This window comes from Anolis sagrei, chromosome 4, assembly GCF_037176765.1.
Source record: "Anolis sagrei isolate rAnoSag1 chromosome 4, rAnoSag1.mat, whole genome shotgun sequence".
In the NCBI taxonomy this organism is placed as follows: Eukaryota; Metazoa; Chordata; class Lepidosauria; order Squamata; family Dactyloidae; genus Anolis; species Anolis sagrei.
Window position 1 is genome coordinate 232,907,210 of NC_090024.1, and position 13,230 is coordinate 232,920,439.

General features: G+C 43.3%; 1 long non-coding RNA gene across 1 annotated transcript; it reads right to left on the reverse strand.

Moving 5' to 3' along the window:
* Positions 1-217: 217 nt before the first annotated feature.
* LOC137096839 (uncharacterized) lies at positions 218-12,983 on the reverse strand. Its single transcript, XR_010909769.1, has 2 exons — positions 12,835-12,983; positions 218-521 (listed from the first exon to the last, which is right to left on the reverse strand). It is a non-coding gene; the product is annotated as an uncharacterized lncRNA (long non-coding RNA).
* Positions 12,984-13,230: the final 247 nt, after the last annotated feature.

Here is a 13,230-nt window from a genome sequence, read left to right on the forward strand (position 1 = left end):
GCTTTTGGACAGCACCTGTTAACAATACAGTTCAGCCTATTTAGCACAAATAAACATGGCCTTTCTCTCTGTCTCTGTTGCTCTCTTTCTCTCTGTCCCTCTGCAAGTCAGTCTTATAGCCACAAGTGGACTGTTAGTGACCAGGGTTATTTCCTGCTAAAGGAAACGAGTTAATATGTTATTGATGGTTTGAGAAATCAGAAAAGAAATCATTAACTCACTCTCCAAAGTCTGCTTTTATAAATCTGGCAAGGATGTAAGAAGCAGGGAATGTTTTTGTTTTTGTTGTTAGCTACTTTCAAGTCAATTTCAATTTATGGCCACCCCCTGAAAGAGAGACCTCCAAGTCTTCCCATCTTCAATTACACTGCTCGCCTCTTAAAGACTCAGAGCTGTGGCTATCTTCCGTGCTTGTGTCTGTCCATCTGTAATGCCATCTTTCACTCTTCCTGCTTCTTCTTCTTTAACAGACATTGTTTTCTTTTCCAGTGATCCATGTCTTCTCGTGATGTGTCCATACTCTACCAAAAAGAAGGTAAAATGAGCTTATTTCTGTGTCATCATAGTACCCTAAGAAGCTTTCCTAGCCTCGTGGGAATTTGTCCAATAAAACCATAGCTTGTTTATTCAGAATTGCTAGGTGCTGTGCACATACACACACTCTGTCTACCTTAATGAAGGGCCAGAAAGCCTTCCCTTATAAGAGCTAGAGCAGGGGTCCCCAAACTTTTTGAATAGAGGGCCGGGTCACAGTCCCACAAACTGTTGGGGGGCCGGATTATAATTTGAAAAAAATGAATGAATTCCTATGCACTCTGCACATATATTAATTGCAGTGCAACCCCCCCCCCCCCAAATCAAAAAACAAAGACCCACACTTCTATATAAATAAAAATGTAATGTTTGTTTGTGGGATTAACAGAACTCAAAAACCACTGGACGAATTGACACAAATTTTAGGCACAAGACACCTAACAACCCAATGTATATCCTTCACTCAAAAAAAATGATTTTGTCATTTGGGAGTTGTAGTTGCTGGGATTTATAGTTCACCTACAATCAAAGAGCATTCTGAATCCCATCAACGGTGGAATTGAACCAAACTTGGCACACAGTTCTCCCATGACCAACAGAAAATACTGGAAGGGTTTGGTGGGCAGTGTCCTTTGGTTTTGGAGTTGTAGTTCACCTGCCTCCATCAATCACTGTGGACTCAATGATAGATCTGGACCAAACTTGGCACTGATATTCCATATGCCCAAATGTGAATACTTGTGGAGTATGGGGAGTATAGAATCTTGTGGAGTATGTGGAGTATAGAATCTTGACGTTTGAGAGTTGTAGTTGCTGGGATTTATAGTTCACCTACAATCAAAGAGCATTCTGAACCCCATCAACGGTGGAATTGAACCAAACTTGGCACACAGTTCTCCCATGACCAACGGAAAATACTGGAAGGGTTTGGTGGGCAGTGTCCTTTGGTTTTGGAGTTGTAGTTTACCTGCCTCCTTGGAGACCAGAGCGGCCGGAGCAGCGGGTTCCAGTGATGGTTGGAGCGGAGTGGCCAGAGAATGCCAGCGTTCCCTGGCCACGCCCACCCGGCGCCGCTGGCCATGCCCATCCAGCACCGCTCCGGCCTTTGCAGGAACCCTCTGCTCCGGCCGCTCTGGTCTCCAAGGAGGCAGGTAAACTACAAAAGGCTTCTGCCTCTCACATGAGCATAAGGGCCAGAGCAGAGGGTTCCTGCGATGGGCGGAGCAGCGCCGGGTGGGCGTGGCCAGGCCAGGCCACGCCATGCGGGCCGGAGAAATGCCCTCAGCGAGCCGCATACGGCCCGCGGGCCATAGTTTGGGGACCCCTGAGCTAGAGGGTGCCCCTTATTATTAGAAATGTCCTATATTTGAGGATTGGAAAGTTCTCTTTTCATAAAGACTGAATGAGATGCCAAAAATCTTAACGATGTAAATGGACATGGATTTAAACCTGGACGTCACTGATTTGTATAGTTTCATGCATGAAACAAAATTTGTGTACACTGAACCATCAGAAAGCAAAGGTGTCACTATTTCATGTGGAAAATGTTGGATTTTTCAGTGTTTCAGATTTTGGAATTCCCGACAAGGGATGATCAAGGTTTGGAAAACCTTGCAAAACTACATCAAGTGTTAACAGAACAAATGACTCAGAATAAAGGTGTGTGTTCTCTTTCTCTTTTTTGAATTCCTCTGAATTAACTATTCAGAGCATTAAAAAGTGGACTTTGGGGAAAATAGAATCTTGACATTTGGGAGTTGTAGTTGCTGGCATTTATAGTTCACCTACAATCACAGAGCATTATGAACCCCACCAACGATAGAATTGGGCCAAACCTCCCACACAGAACCCCCATGTGGGCCACAGCAACGCGTGGCAGGGGATGGTTAGCAAATAAATAAATACAGAAATGTTAGTAGATAAATAGGTACCACTATGGCGGGGAGGTAAAAGACGCCCCTGAAGACATGCCAGCAATTCGATCATGAAGGCATCCATGGACAGCAGGTTCCTCAGCATGGAAAAATGAGACAACAGGACCTCCCCATGGCTGAGTTGAGCACAGCCTCCAGATGCTGGAAATTAAAATGAGAGAAGCCTAGCCACTGTCTATGTATCATCAGTCTTTGTTAATTGTATAACAGCATTGAATGTTTGCCACATATGTATTCTGTAATTTGCTCTGAGTCCCTTTGGGGAGATAGAGCAGAATATAAATAAAGTATAAGGTAAAGGAAAGATTTCCCATGACTTTAAGTCTAGTCATGTCCAATTCTGGGGGTTGGTGCTCATCTCAATTTCTAAGCCAAAGAACCAGCACTATCCATAGACACCTCCTAGGCCATTTGGCTGGTATGACTGCATGGAGCGCCATTACCTTCCCACCAGAGTGGTACTTATTGATCTACTCACAATTGCATATTTTTGAACTGCTAGCTTGGCAGAAGCTGGGGCTAACAGTGGGAGCTCACCCCACTCCCCGGATTCAAACTGCTGACCTTTCAGTCAGCAAGTTCAGCAGCTCAGCAGTTTAACCCACTGCACTACTGGGATCTCCAAATAAAGTAAATTGTATTATTATTGTTGTATTTTTCTTGTAATTTAATAAAACTATATCAATAAAATGTTTTTTTAAATAATTGAAATATATTTGTTAATTACCCATGAAGACTTCAGCCTCCTGGTGCTGCATGAGAAGTTTGTTTGTTTGTTTAAGGAATAGACCAAGGAAGAGATAGTGTGAATTTTTTTGGCAAACTTTGCCACATTGATTGAAAGTTTTCTCCTTTTTATAATTTTCTCAGGTCCTTTGCAGTGCATCTTTTTCAGAATGAACATGTCCAGAACCCAATGGGAAAAGACCTCTTTATTTGTCACTAGAAAATGCAATTAACTCTTAAGGTCAGACAATGCCTTCCCCTGTAATCAGGCCGTTTCAGGCTCTCTCTGCAAAGCCAGAACAGGTGTTCCTTTCATTTCTGCTGCCTGTCTACCTGGCGAAGGCCCAAATAGCTTTCATTGAAGCCTGTGCTGCGCATGACGCATGGGCACATGCCTGTCTCAGGGTAGCCCCCAAACTGGCTCCATACTAAGCCCTGGGTAGTTTTGTTTTGTTTCTCTTGAACACAGATACAAACAGTTGCTTTCTCGCACTTAATTAAGTAATCGCTTGCATTTTTAGACCACTCAGCTCTTGCCAATAAGAAGACAAATGACAACAATCAGAACAACTTGAACATTTGGGTTACACATGTCACAGGTTCAAAATAAAGTTTTACAATAGAAGTAATTATTATCCCTGTATTATGGGTATTAGGCCCCCCTGGTGGTGCAGCGGGTTAAACTGCTGAGCTGCTGAAAAGTTGGCGGTTCAAATCCGGGGAGATGGGTGAGCTCCCTCTGTTAGGCCCAGCTTCTGCCAACCTAGCAGTTCAAAAACATTCAAATGTGAGTAGCTCAATAGGTACTGCTTCTGCAGGAAGCCAATGGAACTCAATGCAATCATGTAGTCATCTTATGGAGTCCTAGGATGTGTAGTTGTGAGCAATTAAGCATTCTCTCTCAAGATACTCTAACAATGGTTCTCAACCTGTGGGTCCCCAGATGTTTTGGCCTTCAACTCCCAGAAATCGTAACAGCTGGTAAACTTGATAGTATTTCTGGGGGTTGTAGGCCAAAACACCTGGGGACCCACAGGTTGAGAACCACTGCTCTAGGACAAGTTCACCACAAGCCAGAGTTGGACACAAAGGCACATAAAAACAACAAGATGAATACTGAATGAACATGACATCAATTTTCTCTGACCCTTCCTGCCCTTTGCAGTTTGCCCTCCAACTGTCCCAATTTGACATCCCTGATGAGGGTGCATCCACATTGTAGATTTAATGCCGTTTAACCCCATTTAAACTGCCATGGCTGAAACCTGTGGAATAAGGGGAGTTGTAGTTTGGTGATGCACTACCACTCTTTGACAAAGAAAGTTTAAAAAAACATGTAAAATGACAATGTCATCATTCCATAGAATTGAGCCATTGCAGTTAAAATGTTGCCAAAATGTATTACTTCTGCAGTGTAGATCAGGCATGTTCAAACTTGGGCCCTCCAAGTGTTTCGGACTTCAACTCCCACAATTCCTAGCAGCCTACCGGAATTGTGGGAGTTGAAGTCCAAAACACCTGGAGGGACCAAGTTTGCCCATGCCTGGTGTAGATGCACCCTTAATCTTCAGTCATTCAAGTTTCTCAGATGTTTTCAAAATGTCCCAGCTTCTCACCCCACATCCCATCTACCCCCCTCGTATTATTTTCAACTAGTGAGCTCAAAATATATAAGGAATTTGGATTCAAAAAGAGAGAAGAAGAAGGTGTGAAAGCAAGCTGCTGCAGGCCCTCCAGGCTTGTGAATTTTTTTACTTACGAATGACTTGACCATGCTCTGATATTGAATGCCATATGTGATATTTTTTCATAGAATTACAGAAACATAGTGTTGGAAGAGACTCCAAGGGCCATCCAGTCCAACCCCTATTCTACCACTCAGGAACACACAACCAAAGTCCTCCCAACAGATGCCCATCCAGCCTCTGTTTCAAAAACTTCAGATGGGACTTCGCTACACTTTGAGGCAGCATATTCCACAGTCAAAGAAGTCTTGCTCTCAGGAAGGGTTTCAGTGATGTTTTCAGTGATTTGTTTATTTTGTATCAAAAGCATTGCATAAATTAGTATAAAACTGATAAAAATAGAAGGTGCACAGGCAGCTAAATATCTTTTAACCAAAAAGGGAAAACAGCAATGGCATTGTCTGTAGCCTCCAACAATTCTTCCTTTCTTTCTGTACATGAGGCAGGGCATAGTGGACAAGCATACAGATGCAGAGTTGTCTGTTCTGCTCCACAGTCACACAAGTTGTGGGATTCTTTTAGGTAGTGCCATTTGCCAAATTCATAGAATCATAGAATCATAGAATCATAGAATCAAAGAGTTGGAAGAGACCTCGTGGGCCATCCAGTCCAACCCCCTGCCAAGAAGCAGGAATATTGCATTCAAATCACCCCTGACAAATGGCCATCCAGCCTCTGCTTAAAAGCTTCCAAAGAAGGAGCCTCCACCACACTCCGGGGCAGAGAGTTCCACTGCTGAACGGCTCTCACAGTCAGGAAGTTTTTCCTAATGTTCAGATGGAATCTCCTCTCTTGTAGTTTGAAGCCATTGTTCCGCGTCCTAGTCTCCAAGGAAGCAGAAAACAAGCTTGCTCCCTCCTCCCTGTGGCTTCCTCTCACATATTTATACATGGCTATCATATCTCCTCTCAGCCTTCTCTTCTTCAGGCTAAACATGCCCAGTTCCTTGAGCCGCTCCTCATAGGGCTTGCTCTCCAGACCCTTGATCATTTTAGTCGCCCTCCTCTGGACACATTCCAGCTTGTCAATATCTCTCTTGAATTGTGGTGCCCAGAATTGGACACAATATTCCAGATGTGGTCTAACCAAAGCAGAATAGAGGGGTAGCATTACTTCCTTAGATCTAGACACTATGCTCCTATTGATGCAGGCCAAAATCCCATTGGCTTTTTTTGCCGCCACATCACATTGTTGGCTCATGTTTAACTTGTTGTCCACGAGGACTCCAAGATCTTTTTCACACGTACTGCTCTCGAGCCAGGCGTCCCCCATTCTGTATCTTTGCATTTCATTTTTTCTGCCAAAGTGGAGTATCTTGCATTTGTCACTGTTGAACTTCATTTTGTTAGTTTTGGCCCATCTCTCTAATCTGTCAAGATCGTTTTGAATTCTGCTCCTGTCCTCTGGACTATTGGCTATCCCTCCCAATTTGGTGTCGTCTGCAAACTTGATGATCATGCCTTCTAGCCCTTCATCTAAGTCATTAATAAAGATGTTGAACAGGGCCGGGCCCAGGACGGAACCCTGCGGCACTCCACTTGTCACTTCTTTCCAAGATGAAGAGGAAGCATTAGTGAGCACTCTCTGTGTTCGTCCACTTAACCAATTACAGATCCACCTCACCGTAGTTTTGCCTAGCCCACATTGGACTAGTTTCCTTGCCAGAAGGTCATGGGGGACCTTGTCGAAGGCCTTACTGAAATCCAGGTACGCTACATCCACGGCATTCCCCGCATCTACCCAGCTTGTAGCTCTATCGAAGAAAGAGATCAGATTAGTCTGGCATGACTTGTTTTTGATAAATCCATGTTGACTATTAGCGATGACTGCATTTATTTCTAAGTGTTTGCAGACCGCTTCCTTAACAATCTTTTCCAGAATCTTGCCCGGTATCGACGTGAGGCTGACCGGACGGTAGTTGTTTGGGTCGTCCTTTTTTCCCTTCTTGAAGATTGGGACCACATTGGCCCTCCTCCAATCTGCTGGAACTTCTCCCGTTCTCCAAGAACTCTCAAAGATGGTTGCCAATGGTTCCGAAATGACTTCCGCTAGTTCCTTCAGTACTCTTGGGTGTAGTTGATCTGGCCCTGGGGACTTGAACTCATTAAGAGCGGCCAGGTATTCCTGGACGACTTCTTTCCCAATTTGGGGTTGGATGTCCTCCAATCCCTCATCCACTCCAACTTGCTGAGGTTGAAGACTCTCTTTTTGTGAGAAGACCGAGGCAAAGAAGGCATTAAGTAGTTCTGCCTTTTCCCTGTCCCCTGTCAGCATTGCCCCATCTTCTCCTCGAAGAGGTCCTATCGCCTCCTTGTTTTTCCTTTTTCTACTGACATAAGAATAGAAGCCCTTTTTATTGTTTTTAATGTTCCTGGCAAGTCTGAGCTCGTTTTTTGCTTTAGCTTTGCGGACCTTTTCCCTACAGGTGTTGGCTATTTGTTTGAATTCTTCTTTGGTGATTTCTCCCTTTTTCCACTTCTTGTGCATGTCTCTTTTGTGTCTTAGCACAGTTGGAAGTTCTTTGGACATCCATTCTGGCTTCTTTGCACTTGTCCTATTTTTTCTTTTTGTTGGCACGGTTTGCAATTGCGCCTTGAGTATTTCACTCTTGAGAAATTCCCATCCATCCGTAGCTCCCTTGTCTTTTAGTATCTGTGTCCACTGAATGCTGCTCAGCGTTTCCTTCATTTTTTGGAAGTCAGCTCTCCTAAAGTCCAAAATGCGGGTTTGACTTGTCTTAGTTTCGGCCTTCCTTTGTACCTCAAATTGCAGGAGCACATGGTCACTTGCCCCTAAGGATCCTACCACTTCAACCGCATCGATCAGGTCCTCCGCATTTGTTAGGATATTGTCTTTTGATCTGCCCACTCCACTTCTGAGTCTGTTCAAGAACTTCCAAGTTGCCCATTCTTGGTTTGCTCCTGGAGGAAGACCCTTGCACGGGGACATCCAGTTGGGATTTCCTGGATTAGCTGCCCAGAGGGATACCCTTGATGTTGCTGGGGGGATGCCAAGAGGAGTGGTAGTTCTCATAAAGCTTTTCCTTGATTTGTATCTACCAGGAGGAGGCTGGTAGCCATGTAGTGGGTGGCTTTCACAGTGTTCAACCTTCGATCCTCCTCGAAGACTGAGTAAACACAGCTGGGCATCCCCCGGGAAACATTTCTTGTAAATTGCTAATCTTTCAAAACCCAAAAGCACTGCTTTTAAACATTTGAAATATTTTCAGTGGTGAATTGTTGGAAGGTGTGGATGCTGTAGTGGTTTGAGTGTTGGATTATGGCTCTGGAGATCAGGGTTTGATTTTTCTGTTAGCGGCCGACAGGGAGCTCTGGCATGGGCTGGTCCATGAGGTCATGAAGAGTCGGAGACGACTGAACGAATGAACAGCAACAGCATAGAAACCCACTGGGTGACCTTAGGTGAGTCACACAAAACCCTGCTGTCCTCTCACATTTCACAAATATAGGACTGACCACTGTTCCTGCATCCTGAGGTGTGCAATCTTGTGGAGAGACAGTGTAGCATCGTGGTTTGAGCATTGGATTATGACTTTGGAGGCCAGGGTTCAATTCTATGCTTAGCTACGGAAACCCACTGGGTGACTTTTGGTGAGTCGCATACTCTCAGTCCTTGAAAACCCATGCTATATTCTCCTTAGGTTTGTCGTAACTTGGAAATACCATGAAGATATACAACAACAACATTTGGAGTACTACCTTTTAAGTTGTTCCAAAGTGTGGGCTACCTTCCAGAACAGATTGGAAGTTGATGTTTGGAGTGACACAAAGAAAGGGAAATAGGATCTTGCTGTTTCCTTCCTCTGGGAATCTTCCACTGGGTTCTAGTTCTTTCTGTAAACAGAAGGAGCTCTTTGGTTCTCAAAGGTTAGATTCAGCATGCTGCCTTTTTCTGTACAGCCTCAAGCACTCTTTGTTGGAGGTGGCATTTTAATAAACAGATAAATCAGCAGCCCTGTGAAAACAAATGCCACAGTTCTAATTTCATCCCCATATGCTTTGACATTAAGCTTAGTTTGATTGTATAAACCCAGCCTGAAAACATATTAAAGAAACACGAGGTTCTACTAATGATAAATGCAAAGGCAGGAAAAGAAAAGTCTGGATTACACTCTGCTTTCTGTCCACCTGTGCTTCTCCGCTTGCATATGTTTTCCCAGTTGAAATAAGAACAATTGGATTTCTAAAGCACACCAGCTGTTGGAAGAAAATGTTTGGAAGAATATGGCAGAGACTGTTCAGAGGGGAGACCCACTCCCACTTGCTCCATACTTCCTACTGAGTTGGGAGTTTATGTCTTTTGTAAATCAAATGAGAAGCAAACATGATGACATCACAATGGGCACCCACAAAGAATGGCATTGAATTAATACCATTTACAATGCAACAATGCTTTGCCTTGGAATGTCCAGTGCAGCCACATTGAACACTTGTCTAATCCAAATTCAGATTAACAGCAGTGCTGTTTATATAGTGATGGAGTGACATGAAGCTACAGGACCATAGCGAACAATTTACATACCTCAGTGAGTAGTTATTCATACATCTGATTTAAAGAAGAGACAACTTTCCAAATATTTCTAGTTGATTCACAGCACAATCCAGCTACCTGGATGTGAATTCCAACTGATTTCTAAGAAGAGATTGATTTCTGAGTTAGATTACTTTTTTAGCTGGCAGAGTAGAGTTGCATTTTATCTGGTGTGGTTAAAATTCATAGAATCATAGAGTTGGAAGAGACCTCGTGGGCCATCTAGTCTAACCCCCTGCCAAGAAGCAGGAAAATTGCATTCAAAACATCCTGACAGATGGCCATCCAGCCTCTGTTTAAAAGCTTCCACAGAAAGAGCCTCCATCATGTGTGAACATATGGATTAATGGCATATTTTCCCTTGCAAGCTGTTTTGAGTTACTGTAACAAATGATGTAAAATAAAATATTTACTATGTTCACAGCTATTAAATAATAAAGTATCTGGAGAGGCATTTATTATCAGGCTTGGTTGTCATCCACATTTATTTGTATAGTGTGGCATAGCAGTCTGGATGTTGGCAGAGGACTCAAGGAAACCAAGAGTTTGATCTCTGCTTAGCCGTGGAAGCAAATGGGTCGCCCTGGGCAAGTCACATACTCTCAGCCTCACAGAAGGGCAATGCACATCAAACGCTTTACAAGACCAGTTGTGCAAAGCAGTTGTGATACCACACAGACATGTTTTGAGTTTATGCAGATTCCTTTTCATAGCGACACTGTTGAATCTGTATTGCTTCCACCTGCGTCTGTAACTATGATAACTACACACTATTTAATGGATCATCCACTCTGTGCCATAGGTAAGATGCACAACACATTGCATGACAACTATCAGAGAAGGTGGCCCAATATTGGCAAAGAGACCTACCTAGCAGTTTCGAAAACAGCAATGTGAGTAGATAAATAGGTTACTCTTATGCGGGGAGGTATTTAAGGCGTCCATAAGGAAATGCCAGAAAAATGCTAGTGATTCGATCAAGGAGGCTTACAAACACATTTATTTGGCAGGGAAGTGGAGCGACAGCACACACACACCATGGCTGGAACCGAGCACAGCCTCCAAGATGCCAAAGATGGGAAAGTCTATATTATACCTCTATTTATGTACAGTTGTCTGTCTTGTCAGTGTGTAATGACATGGTTTGCCGTATACGTGTTCCTTCGGGGTGAGAAGGGTGGAATATAAATACTGCAAATAAATAAATAATCAATGGCATATTAAAATATACGTGTATAATGTGCACATACGCATATTCACATGCAGGGGGAGTGGAACGAAGAGGCAATAGTTCTGTGGACAGAAATAATGTGATGTATAGCACATAAGAACATGGCAGGGCAGCCCTTTAACACCAAAGTGAACTCACATAGGAGAAAAGTGGCTGACAATACCGCTTTTGCTTTGATATAATAACCAAGTGTGTGGCATTAACATGGTCACTGTGGACCAAATGCACATTTTTTCACACACTGTAGAATTTAATTTATCCCAACAATTTCATATGTCAAGCTCAAAATCATTGTTTTATAAGAGGGTGAGAATCATACTGTGAGGGATCTAGAGGGACCACACAGGGAAATTTATAAAGCTGATGATATGGCTCAGCAGAGTTAGGAATGAAGGGAAGGATGAGGAAGAACAAATTCCATGATAATTCCCTAAAATGCAAAGAAAACATCAACAGGATAATACAGAGCAGAAAGGCTATGATGCTGAGCCTTCTCACATTACCACCCCAGCCAGTGTTTTTCCCCAAAAAATCTACAAAATGTTGTAACTTGCCCAGAACACTTGGAGATTTAAGACGTTAATTAATTTTAATTTCATTTAATACTGTAAGAAGTTGCGGGGGAGTGGGGAGGAGGAGAGCACCAATTATGAGATCATAACACAGGATTCACAATGTTTCCCCAAGCTTGAAATTGGCCTCCCTGTAGCATTTGTTGGCATTACAGCTTTTCTGATACAGTGGGTTGTTGTAGATTTTTTCGGGCTATATGGTCTAGAGGCATTCTCTCCTGACGTTTCGCTTGCATCTATGGCAAGCATCCACAGAGGTAGTGAGGTTTGTTGGAACTAGGAAAAAGGGTTTATATATCTGTGGAATGACCAGGGTGGGACAACGGACTCTTGTCTGCTGGAGCTAGGTGTGAATGTTTCAACTGACCACCTTGATTAGCACATAATGGTTTGACAGTGCTGAGAGCAAACATTTGTTGAGAGGTGATTAGATGTCCTTGTTTGTTTCCTCTCTGTTGTTGTGCTGTTGTGATTTTAGAGTTTTTTTTAATACTGGTAGCCAGATTTTGTTCATTTTCATGGTTTCCTCCTTTCTGTTGAAATTGTCCACATGCTTGTGTATTTCAGTGGCTTCTCTGTGTAGTCTGACATGGTGGTTGTGAGAGTGGTCCAGCATTTCTGTGTTCTCAAATAAAATGCTGTGTCCAGGTTGGTTCATCAGGTGCTCTGCTATGGCTGACTTCTCTGCTGAAGTAGTCTGCAGTGCCTTTCATGTTCCTTGATTCGTGTCTGGGCAATGCTGCATTTGGTGGTCCCTATGTAGACTTGTCCACAGCTGCATGGTACACGGTAGACTCCTGCAGAAGTGAGAGGTGGTTCAATTCCAATGTTGGTGGGGTTCAGAATGCTCTTTGATTGTAGGTGAACTATAAATCCCAGCAACTACAACTCCCAAATGACAAAATCAATTTTTGAATGAAGGACATACATTGACCTGATAGGTGTCTTGTGTCCAAATTGGTGTCAATTCATCCAGTGGTTTTTGAGTTCTGTTAATCCTACAAACGGACATTACATTTTTATTTATATAGATGACTCCCATGATTCCATAGCATGGCAGTTAAAGTGACATCAATCTGTATTAACTCTGCAGTGTAGATGTACCCCATTCTTGCTGCAGGATTGTAGACTAAACCTCAACCAAAGCAGAGAGCCATTGAGTTCAAATTCCTGCTCAGCCATGAAAACCCACCAAGTGACTTTGGGTGAGTCACACACTCTCAGCCTCAGAAGAAAACAAAAACAAACCCCTTCAGAACAAATCTTGCCAAGAAAACCCCGTGATAGGTTTTTGAAAACAGTTCATCAAAGTTTCAAACTGCAGGGCCGGCTGCCGTGCGAAGAGCTGTAATCCCAAAATGTATCATTTTCAAACATTGTCTCTGGGTTGTAGTAAAACTGCTCCCAGTGTAATTTAGTATCTGACCAAGTCAGCACACTGAAGCCTTGTTTATTGTTACAGTTAATCTGATTCTCTCACAGGCACACCAAAGGGAGGCAATTGTGCTCATTTTGCACATTTGCTCCCACTTTTATCTTACCGTTTCTCAGAGATCCAGGCAAATATTTGCCATTCTGAATTTCCCGGGCACATCAGGAAAAGCCCAGGGAAGGGAGGAACGGGAAAACAGCTGAAATGCAAACAGCAGTGAACTGTAAAAATGGCTCTGGCAACAGTTTCTTTGCTTCATTAACCACACCACTTACAGTAACAGGTGGAGAAAGTCGAGGGCCCTTCTGCCAGCGGAAGCGTGACTCTCTTCACAGCCCGGCCTTTTCTTGTCACCCTCTGAACTCCCAAAGCCAAGCTGGATTTTCAAGCGTCTCAAATTGGTTAATATATCATTAAGCAGTCCAAAGAGAAAAGTGCCAAATTAAAACGCAAAGAAGAGCACTCCTTGAACTTGGTGGCCAAATTAGAAGCAGATTCAGCTTGG